Below are 10,810 nucleotides of genomic sequence, written 5' to 3'. Positions count from 1 at the left end.
GTGACCTGTCCTGGGTGTCGTTGTTATAGCCAGTTGTCATTCCACTGAGAAAAATGATCGTCCCTCTTTTAGCAGCTAGTAGTTTCTCACAGCTTCTGACCTAGTGGTGGGATAGTCTAGTGGTGGGGTGGCCTAGTGGTGGGGTGGCCTAATGGTGGGGTGGCCTAGTGGTGGGGTGGCCTAGTGGTGGGGTTGCCTCGTGGTGGGATTGCCTTGTGGTGGGACTCTGTCTACTTCCTCTCCTCCATGATGGGATTTTTGTCTTTGCCCCAATCTTCAATTTTGCTACATCTTGGGCAAGATGCTGAAAGTTTCTACAATTCATTTTTTCATCACTAGCAAATCTGATTAAAATATACCTACTTTATCACAGTTCTGTCAGGGCAAAATGAGATAAACGACAAGGCTTTTCATAAAAAAAAAAAGAATGAACTTAATAGAACTTAAATATCACAACTTTCCTTTGCCATCCTTCTTTAAGTCAGACGTCTCCCTGAGAGCTAGGGTTTTGTTTTCATTTTGTTTTTGTTGTTATTTTGTTGCATTTTGGGGGTTTGTTTTGCTTTGTCTCTGTTCGTTTTGTTTTCCTTAACTAAAGAGACTGTCATGGGTTGACCTTTTAAATAATATGGAAATTGGTTTATAGTTCACAGAACCAGTAAGAATGTCTAGGTCTAAACCATCTGATTATTTACTGCTCACTACAGTGTATAACATGATCAAAGCAAACTGAACTGAAAGTACTGAATACTATAGTAATAGAAATAATTTATGTGTTTTTGATAAAAGATGAAACAATATAACCTATTACTTTGTAGAGGATATATTAAATTTTTAAAAAATTGTCCACAATATCTTTTGAACATCTTTCATTTTAAGTTTCCATCTGGACTGCAAAGAAATGGTTCACACAATTCAAGGTCACTGGTTAAGCAAATGAAATAAACCCAGGATTTAGATTTAAACAGTGTGCTGAATTCAGATTTTTGAATGCACTGGCTGTTAGAGACTGTAAATAATTTCCACAATTCAGAATACATTATAAGTGAACGGCATCTGTTTAGTCGTTAATCAATTGATGAGTGATTGAATATATAAGATTTTGCATACAATCATAGTAATAAACTAAAATATACCATATATGCAATATATACAGCAACATGTACATTTATCTGAATGCTATAATTTCAAAGAAATATTATCCTCCTTATATAAAGCTAAGATTTTATAGTTTTGGCAAGAAATAAGGAGCAGAGCCTAAGACTAGAGATCTATTGCTAAATAATAAAGCTGAACCCAAAACAAAACAAAACAAAATAACCAAAAAAAAAAATTCCCCATGAAACCTTTAAATAAATGCAGTCACTTGTACCTTGTTAAGATTGTCTTATCTGTGTATTTCAGATACACAGATTCTCAGAACTGTTGCTGATGCCTGATCAATTCTTAAGCTAAGGAAGCCATAAGTCAAGGTCTATGAAGGAAACCCCAGTGCCTATGAATTTTGCATCTCAGTGCTAGGACTTGCTTTCCTTTTCCAACCAGAGTTTCCCTAGAAACAGCTCCATAAATGCAATGTGTTTATGCCCAAACTGTCACCTCATGAAACTGCAGACTGTAAACTGCATTACTTGTTATGTTTGCACAACAGAACTCTTTTCCTCATTAACTCGTCTCATGGACAATGTAAGGAAAGACCACACAAGAAAGACTATTGTAAACAGGATATTTGTGGTTTCTAATGAGGTTGTTAAATTCCTGAGACATTATTCAAATCTGAATAAGTCACTGCGCTGTAGATCATTCGAATATATGTCTATCTTGTCCTTGTCTCTGTTTCTATTCTTACCTTTGTTAACTTTTTCTGACTTAAGCTGCCTCTCTATCAACAAAGTGATACAGGCAATAAAGTATTTACTTCTATAGGATGCTGATTTGCTACTCAAAATGAAATATGTAAAGTTTCAAGTCACTCTCAAAGTGTTATACAATTATGATCTGAAGACGTGACTATCTTCTACTTGAAATATTGAGCCATCAAAACAGAGATAGAAAGATAGACAGACAGTGGAGTTGAAAGGTCTGGCTTCTAATTTCTTGACCTTTAACCATCTTTTGTTCCCTTTTTGTCAAATGATTTAAATGTAAGAAGAGAACCCACTATTTATGTGAGATGTTCTCTTTCCATATGACTTCCATGCTTATACTGTGAGTCACTGACTTTGATATCCTACTCCTCTCACCATGATCTAAGCTGTTTAAAGTTGAGATATAACATTCAGAAGTAAAACTATAGTTGATCATACAGGAATAAAAGCAGATGGAATTTAAAATTGGGGAGATTTTAAATTAAATTAAAGTTCGGTGCCTAAGACACATGAGTAAAATGTAACTTGGGTTCGCCTGTTTTGATATTCATGTAGCAACCCCAGTGAAACACAGAGAAACTCTTTGTTCTTGATTAAATGCACACCAGCTGGGCACCTGTGGGCTTGGGGCAATTGTGTTTGGTGTTCCCCATTGTCTCTTTCCCCAAAGCTGTTATGATTATAGGAATTCTGTTCAAGCTGATAAGAAAATGCCTAATTAATGACTGGCTTTCCATCTTCCTCACTGATTTTATGATAGTCACATTTACTCATAGACTATCTGAGTGGAAAAAAATGAAACAAACAAAATACTTTGAAAGAGAAGGGAAGGGAGCTGAATACAAAGAGCAGAGATTCCCCTGCTAAAGGCTCAGGCGCACAACAACAAATGACAAAATAAATAAATAAATAAATAAATAAATAAATAAATAAATAAATAAATCCTGTCTTACCAAAAGAAATGGAGAGTATATGGATTCATGTATGGATGCCTTCTTTCCCTGCTTAAGAACTGGTCATTCACAGACTAAAGAAATTTAAACAACGAGCTCTTACATGGCCAGATAGGAATGACTATATTGATGTAATGAGCAAATGCTTCCCATACACAATTGAGTAATAAAAAGCACATTGCAAAGCACCTAACAGTTGGTCGAAAAGCAGTTCCTATTCTACATAATTTAAGTCACCTTTGCACAGGGACAAACAGAGCTGGGTCCTTTGTGTGGGTTAATTACATCTATTAACATTATAACTTAAAAGTATTTAATCTATGTATTTATTGAATAACTCAAAGAAAATAAGAGTCATATTATCTTTATATGAATAACATGTTTGACATAGAGATTGTGTTTATTGGAAACAAAAGTATCTGGTAACAATGAAGCCATGTTTTACATTTGGCAAATCTCTGTGTCTTTCTCTTTTTTTTCCATTAATTTCTTTATTTATTCATTTTACATCCTGATCACTGTGTGCCCTCCTGTTCCCCTTCTCACAGAGTCTTTCCCCACATCCCATCTCCTTTTCTCCTCAGAGAGACAGGGAGGAGGTCTCCCTCCGAATGCCCCGTAGCCTGGTTCATCAAGTCTCTGCAGGTGCAGTCACCTCCTCTCCCACTGAGGAAGCACAGTTGGGAGAACTAGTTCCATGGACAGACAACAGTTTTAAGGACAGCCCATGCTCCAGTTCTTGAGGGACCCACATGGAGACTGAACTGCACATCTGCTACATATATGTGGGGGGCTTCAGTCCAGCCTATGTATGCTCTTTGTTTAGTGACTCAGTCTCTGAGGGCCCCCAAAGATTCAGGTTAGTTAACTCTGTTGGCCCTCCTGTGGAGTTCCTATCCCCTTCAGGGCCTTCAATCCTTCCTCCAACTCTTTCTTAAAAGTCCCATGGAACTCTATCCAAAGTTGTGCTGTGGGTCACATATGTTTCAGTCAAACCTCGTGGAGCCTTTCTGAGGAAATTTATGATAGATACATTTCTTCAGGCATAACAGAGTGTTTTAATAGCGTCAGGGATCTGTATTTGTCCACGGGATGGGCCTCAAGTTGGGCTGGTTAGTGGTTGGTTATTCCCTCATCCTCTGCTACATCTTTGTCCCTGCATTTCTTTGAGAAAAGACTAATTTTGGGTTAAAAGTTTGGTGGATGGATTGGTATCCTTATCCTCTCGGGGGACCTGTCTGGCTACAGGAGGTGGCTTCTTCAGGTTCCCTGTCCTCTCTGCTATGCATCTCAGCTAAGGTCACCCGCATTGACACCTGGGAGCCTCCCCCATCCCAGGTCTCCAGCACTTGCTAGAGACTACCTCCAAAGCTGCAGATTTCTATTCATTCTCCTGACCCTTGGGCCCTCTCTCCTGTTTCACACCACACCTGACCCTGATGCCCCCATTTCCCTCCCCAGCCCCTCTCCAACCCAGGTCCCTCCCTTCCTCTGTCTCCAATGATTATTTTGTACCCCTTCTAATATCCTCATTTGAACTTTCCTTGTTTAGCTTCTTTGGATCAGTGGAGTGTATACGTGTATCCTGTCATTTATGGGCTAATATCTCCTTATCAGTGAGTACACACCATGTATGTCCTTTCGCATCTGGGTTACCCCACTCAGGGTATTTTCTAGTTCCCCTCCACTTACCTGCAAAATTCATGATGTCCTTGTTTTTAACAGCTGATTACTGTTCCACTATTTAAACGAACCACATTTTCTGTATCCGGTTTTCAGTTGAGGGACATCTGGGTTGTTTCTAGTTTCTGGCTATTATGAATAAAGCTGCTATGAGCATAGTGGAGCACCTGTCCATATGGTACGTGGATTATCTTTTGGGTATATGCCTGGAAGCGGTATAGCTGGTAGAACTATTTCCAATTTCTCAGGGACTGCCAGATTGATGTCCAGAGCAGTTGTACAAGTTTGCAATCCCACCAGCAATGGAGGAGTGTCTCCTGTTCTCCACATCCTCGCCAGCATGTGTCGTTGCTTGAGTTGTTGATCTTTGTCATTCTGATGGACATAAGATGGATCTTGGTGTTATTTTGAGTTGCGTTTCACTGAGGACTAAGGCCTTGGACATTTCCTCAAGTATTTCTAAGACATTCGAGACTCTTCTAGTGAGCACCCTGCTTAGCTCTGAACCCTATTTTTATTTAGTTATTTGGTTCATTAGAATCTAACTTCTTGAGTTCATTTTATATCTGGAATTAGCCTTCTGCCAGACATAGGGTTAGGGAAGATCTTTTCCTGACCTGTAGGCAGCAGATCTGTCCGATTGACTGTGTCCTTTGCCTTACAGGGGTTTTTCAGTTTCATGAGGTCCCGTTATTTAATCGTTGATCTTAGAGCCTGAATCAGTGTTCCATTCAGGAAATTGTCTTCCGTGCAAGTGCATTGAAGATTATTTTCCAATTTTTCTTTATTACATTTATTGGATCTAATTTTGTGTTGCGGTCCTTGATCTATGTGGACTTGGGTTTTGTGCAGAGTGATATAGATCAATTTGCATTCTTCTGCATGTAGACATCAAGTTAGACCAATAGCAGTTGTTGAAGATGCTTTTTCTTTTCATTGTATGGTTTTAGCTTCCTTGCTAAAAAGTCAAATGTGGGTAGGTATGTGGCTTTATTTCTGGGTCTTTAATTTGGTTTATTTGATCACCCTGTCTGTTTCTATACCAATACCATAATAGCATGCAGGGTTTTTGTTTGTTTGTTTGTTTGTTTGTTTGTTTGTTTCTTTCTTTCTTTTTTGTTTCTATTACTGTTGTTCTGTAACACAGCTTGAGATCAGAAATGGTGACTCCGGAGAAGTTTGTTTTTCAGGATTTATTTTTTGCTCTCCTGTATTTTTAATTTTTCCATATGAAGTTGAGGATTGCTTTTTCAAGGTCTATAAAAATTGTGCCAGAATTTTGATAGGAATTGCATTGAATCTGTTAATTGCTTTTAGAAAGATGGCCAAAATCACTAGGTTAATCCTATGTATCCACAAGCATGGGAGAGCTTTCCATCTTTTGATATCTTGAAGTTCTTTCTTCGGGGAATTAAAGTTATTGTCATAAAGTTCTTTCACTTGGTTGGTTATAGTTACACCAAGATATTTTTATTTTTTTCACTGTTGTGAAGGATGTTGTTTCCCTAATTTCTTTCTCAGCCTCTTTATCATTTGTATGGAGGAGGGCCGCTGATTTCTTTGGGTTAATTTTGTTTCTAGTCACTTACTGAAGCTCTCTGTAAGCTGTAGGGGTCCTCTGGTAGAATTTTTGGGGTCATTTGTGTATACTATCATTTCATGTGCAAATATTGATATTTTGAATTCTTCCTTTCCAATTTGCATCCCCTTGATCTCCTTCTGTTGTTAGATTGCCCTAGCTGAAGTTTCAAATATTATGATTTATAGAAAGGGAGAGAGTGGGCAGCCTTGTCTTGTTCCTGATTTTTGTTTATTGAACCATTTCTGCATTCCTGGAATGAAGCCTACTTGGTTATGGTTAAAACATGTTAAATGAGATTTTTGATGAATTCTTGTATTTAATGTCTGAGAATTCTATTCAGTATTTTTATACCAAAGATCATATGAGAAATTGGTTTGAAATTCTCTTTCTTTGTTGAGTCTTCTTGTGGTTCAAACATCAGGGTGATTCTTTGTAGCGTTACAGAATGAATTTGGCAGTGTTCCTTACTCACAATAGTTGAAGAGTATGTTTAAGGAGTACTGGATTTCCTCAGTGTTTGTTGTTATATCTCCCTTTTAATTCCTTAATTTGTTTGTTCTTTCTTGTTTCGTATTTAGGTATTGTATCCATGCTTTTTGGTTAGTTTGGATAGGGGTTTGTTTATATTTTTGATTTGTTCAAAGAACCAGCTCTTGATTTTGCTGATTATCTGTATTGTTCTCTATTTCTAACTGATTGATTTCAGTCCTGAGTTTGACTATATCCTACTGTCTACTCCTCTTGGTGTGTTTACTTCTTTTTATTCTATAGCTTTTAGATATGCTGATAAATTGCTAGTATGAGATTTCCCCAATTTCTTTATTAAGGCACTTATTGGTCTAAACTTTCTTCTTAGTACTGTTTTCATTGTGTCCCATAAGTTTGGGTATGTTGTACCTTCATTTTCATTGAATTTTTGGAAATCTTTAATTTCTTTCTTTGTTTCTTCCCTGATCTAGAGATCATTGAATAAAAAGTAGTTCAGGTTGTGTGTGTGTGTGTGTGTGTGTGTGTGTTTCTCTTCTTTTAGTTTTCCTGTGAGATTATTAATTTCTTGTGTTTTCTTAGGTGTAGTTGTTGTGTTGGAGTTTTCCCTCTAGTATCCTCTGTAGGGCTGGGTTTGTGGAAAGATATTGTATAAATTTTGTCTTTTCACGGACTATCTTGGTTCTCCCATCTATAGTAATTGAGAGTTTTGTTGGGTCTAAAAGTATAGACTGACATCTTTGCTCTCTTGGGATCTGCAAGACATTTGTTCAGGACCTTCCAGATTTTAGCGTCTCTGTTTTGAAGCCAGGTATAATTCTGATAGGTTGATCTTTTGTATTACTTGGACTTTTGCCCTTGAACCTTTTAATATTCCTTTTTGCTGTATACTTAGAGTTTCGGTTAATTATGTGACAGGAGAATTTCTTTTCTGGAATAATCTATTTGGGGTGCTGTAAGGTTCTTGTATGCATATAGCCACCTTGTCTTTAGGTTAGGGAAATGTTCTTCTGTGATTTTGTCGAAGGTGTTTTCTGGGTCTTCGAACTGGGCATGTTCTCCTTCCTCCATTACTATTGATATTTTGTGTTAGAAACTTTTTATATTTGGCATTTTTTGACCAATATAGCAATTTCTTCTGTTGTATTTTCTATGCCTGAGATTATCTCTTCCATCTCTTGTATTCTACTGTTGATACTTTTTTTTCTTGTCATTCCTGTTCTCTTTCCTAAGTTTTCCATCTCCAGGGTTGCCTCTGTTGTGTTTTCTTTACTGATTCTATTTCCATTTTTAGGTCTTGAATGGTTTCATTCATTCTTTCACCTGTTTGATTGTATTTCCCTGTTTTTTTATTTACTTCCTCTTTAAAGGTCTCTATCATCTTCAGAAGATGATACTTAATGTCATGGTCTTGCTCTCCAGGTGTGTTGGATATCCAGAGCCTGCTGCAGTGGGAGAGCTGAGTTCTGATGGTGACACATCACATTGGCTTTTATTAATCTTTTTCTTGTACTTGTCTTTAGCTTTCTGGTTGTCTCTGTGGTTGGTCTGCCTCATATTCCCTGGGAATAACAGACCTTTGGGACAGGTAGTCCCAGTTAGTAGTGAGTCTCCCCTTCCACAGACAGAGCTGTGGGCTAGACTATGGAGTACAGATCCACAACTGTAGGTAGAGTGTAGCCTGAAAGAAAGATGGAGCTGTGGTAGGACAGGGGAGACCTCAAGGCTGCTGGACTTGCAGTAGTGGGCTTAGGGTATGGGTGTTTTACCTGGTTGTCCTGAGTAGCATCAGGCCTCTCTGTAGGCAAGCAGATTTGTGGACTGGGGAGTGGAATGCTGATCTGATATTGCAGGTAGTGGTCCTCTGTAACTTTCCATAATAGAAAACATTCCAGACTATTAGGCTGCTTCTGTATACTGGTTCAAATACTTCATTTTATACCTGTGAGGGCAGTGGAGAAAAAGAAAAATGTATTTATATATGTATTTATTTGTGTGTGTGTGTATGTGTGTGTGTGTGTGTGTGTGTGTGTGTGTGTGACATGTGCATATGTGTGGATGTCAGAGGGCAACTTATAAAAGTTAGTTCTTTCCTGCCACAACATAGACTGAATTAAACTTAAGTTGTCAAGCTAGTCACAAGTACCTATAAGCTCTTATCAATTTTTCCCGTCCTCACATTGTAATGATCCAAATATTGTTCATAACTTTTCTATCTATAAAATATATCAAAATTTATCTGTGGATCTATCACTCCACTTTATTTCTTTTTGAAATTCATGACAAATTCTTAACTATAATTTTCATTTAAAATTAAATACTTCTAATAAAGTATATCTCAGAACATTTCCATTCAAAAGGAGGAAAGAGACTCACAAAAAAGCCAAAGAAAGGCTGAAATGCATGAGGAAACCCTGTACCCTGAAGCTCCAACCCTATCGCAGAGGAGGCCCAGTTGCCATTGGCTGCCCATTGGCTTTGCTGCTGACCATACCTTTAGTTCTCTGTATCTCTATCCAGAAGAGAGTCAATGACCGTGATATCTGACCTTTACAATTTCAAATTCCTACCTATATGCTTTGGTCTCATGGGATCTTTTAACTCCTGCCTGAGTCTTGGATATTTCTAGTACATTTGTGGAAGCTTCCAGACTACTTTATGTCATTCATTCTTGCAATAGAGTTACTGTGTAGACAATGCTGCCAGTTAGATGTGATTGATCCCCCCACCTAGACCATAGCTTCAGTGTCCTCTATGCGCCTTTGATGCTGACCATGAAAAATCTTCCCCTGATACTGAATTGTGAGTAGGACATTCCTTTTGTACTGTTCTCTCTCTCTCTCTCTCTTTTTTTTTTTCGGAGCTGGGGACCGAACCCGGGGCCTTGTGCTTGCTAGGCAAGCACTCTACCACTGAGCTAAATCCCCAACCCCCTGTACTGTTCTCAAAATGCCTCCTTTTAAATGGGTTTGTGATTCTACAACTTTCACAACAGGCCTTTGATGGATGAGATATTGCCCTATCTTAATGTACTAAGATGAGGCAGAAAAAAGAGAGAACCAGAGCTTCTGCTGTGAGATAGTGTCTTCTAGACATGACAGGAAGGCTGTGACCAGAAAACCTCAACAATATGGTTGCATAAGCAAAAACCAGATAATGATACCACCAGTTGACATAATATAATGTATTGGGGGCAATCTCATATAGGCCCTATATCTAGATAAAGGGCTGTAGGCAAGCAATGGCTTCTGAGAGGTGAAGAATTGGTCTTTCCCAAAGACAAGTCCCCTGATAGGTTATCCAATCCCAACTGATCATCACCTAACACATATGAGAATCACATACAAGAAACACATATTGTCTCTGTCTGTCTGCCTATCTACCTACCTATCTGTCTGTCTATCTATCTATCTATCTATCTATCTATCTATCTATCTATCTATCTATCTATCTGCATGATACCACACAAATGTTCACACAGATATCTGAATAAGGAATATAGATATTATATATATATATGTATATATATATTAAAGAAGTCATGGATTTTAGCAGTATAGGTATATAGGAAGAGTTGAAATATGAGACAGGTATTGAAATGAGGTAAACAATATTCACATATAAAATTCTCAAAGTAATGTAAAGATAAGTTCAAATTTTAATATGTAATAAAATGAGATGTGTCTAAATTTCTTAAAATTGTATAATTATAACTACCCAGGCTAAAATATTCTCATGGGTCAAAAAAAATTTCTCATTGGGCAGGAAAGATAATGCAGTCAGTATAGACCTTGCTACTCTCACATAAGGACCTGAGTTTAATAAGCAGTCATCACATAAAAGCCAGGTATGTTGGCATGTATTTGTATCGCCACTACTGAGAAGTTAGAAACAGCAAGATACCAAGGGCTTCTTGGACAGCTAGATTATTATGACCTGTAAACCCTAGGCAATTGAGTTGTGGAAAATAAAACAAAGATGGGTGTCATCTGAGGAGGAATGACATCCAAGGTTGTCCTCTGCCTTCTACATACAGTACATATACATATATGGACACACAAACACAAACACACACAAAGGGCTTATTATTTCTTACACATATTTATGACAGATAATTTCATTGTATATAAATTTGCTCATTATTGATAGTTATCATAATGAAAATTAGAGAAAATTATCTTAATTTTTCAAATCATCGATTGGCTTGTATTTACAACTAGGACATGGGGGTATTTAAG

This window comes from Rattus norvegicus, chromosome 6 (assembly GCF_021556685.1).
Source record: "Rattus norvegicus strain SHRSP/BbbUtx chromosome 6, alternate assembly SHRSP_T2T, whole genome shotgun sequence".
NCBI lineage: Eukaryota > Metazoa > Chordata > Mammalia > Rodentia > Muridae > Rattus > Rattus norvegicus.
This window is presented reverse-complemented; position numbering follows the sequence as displayed.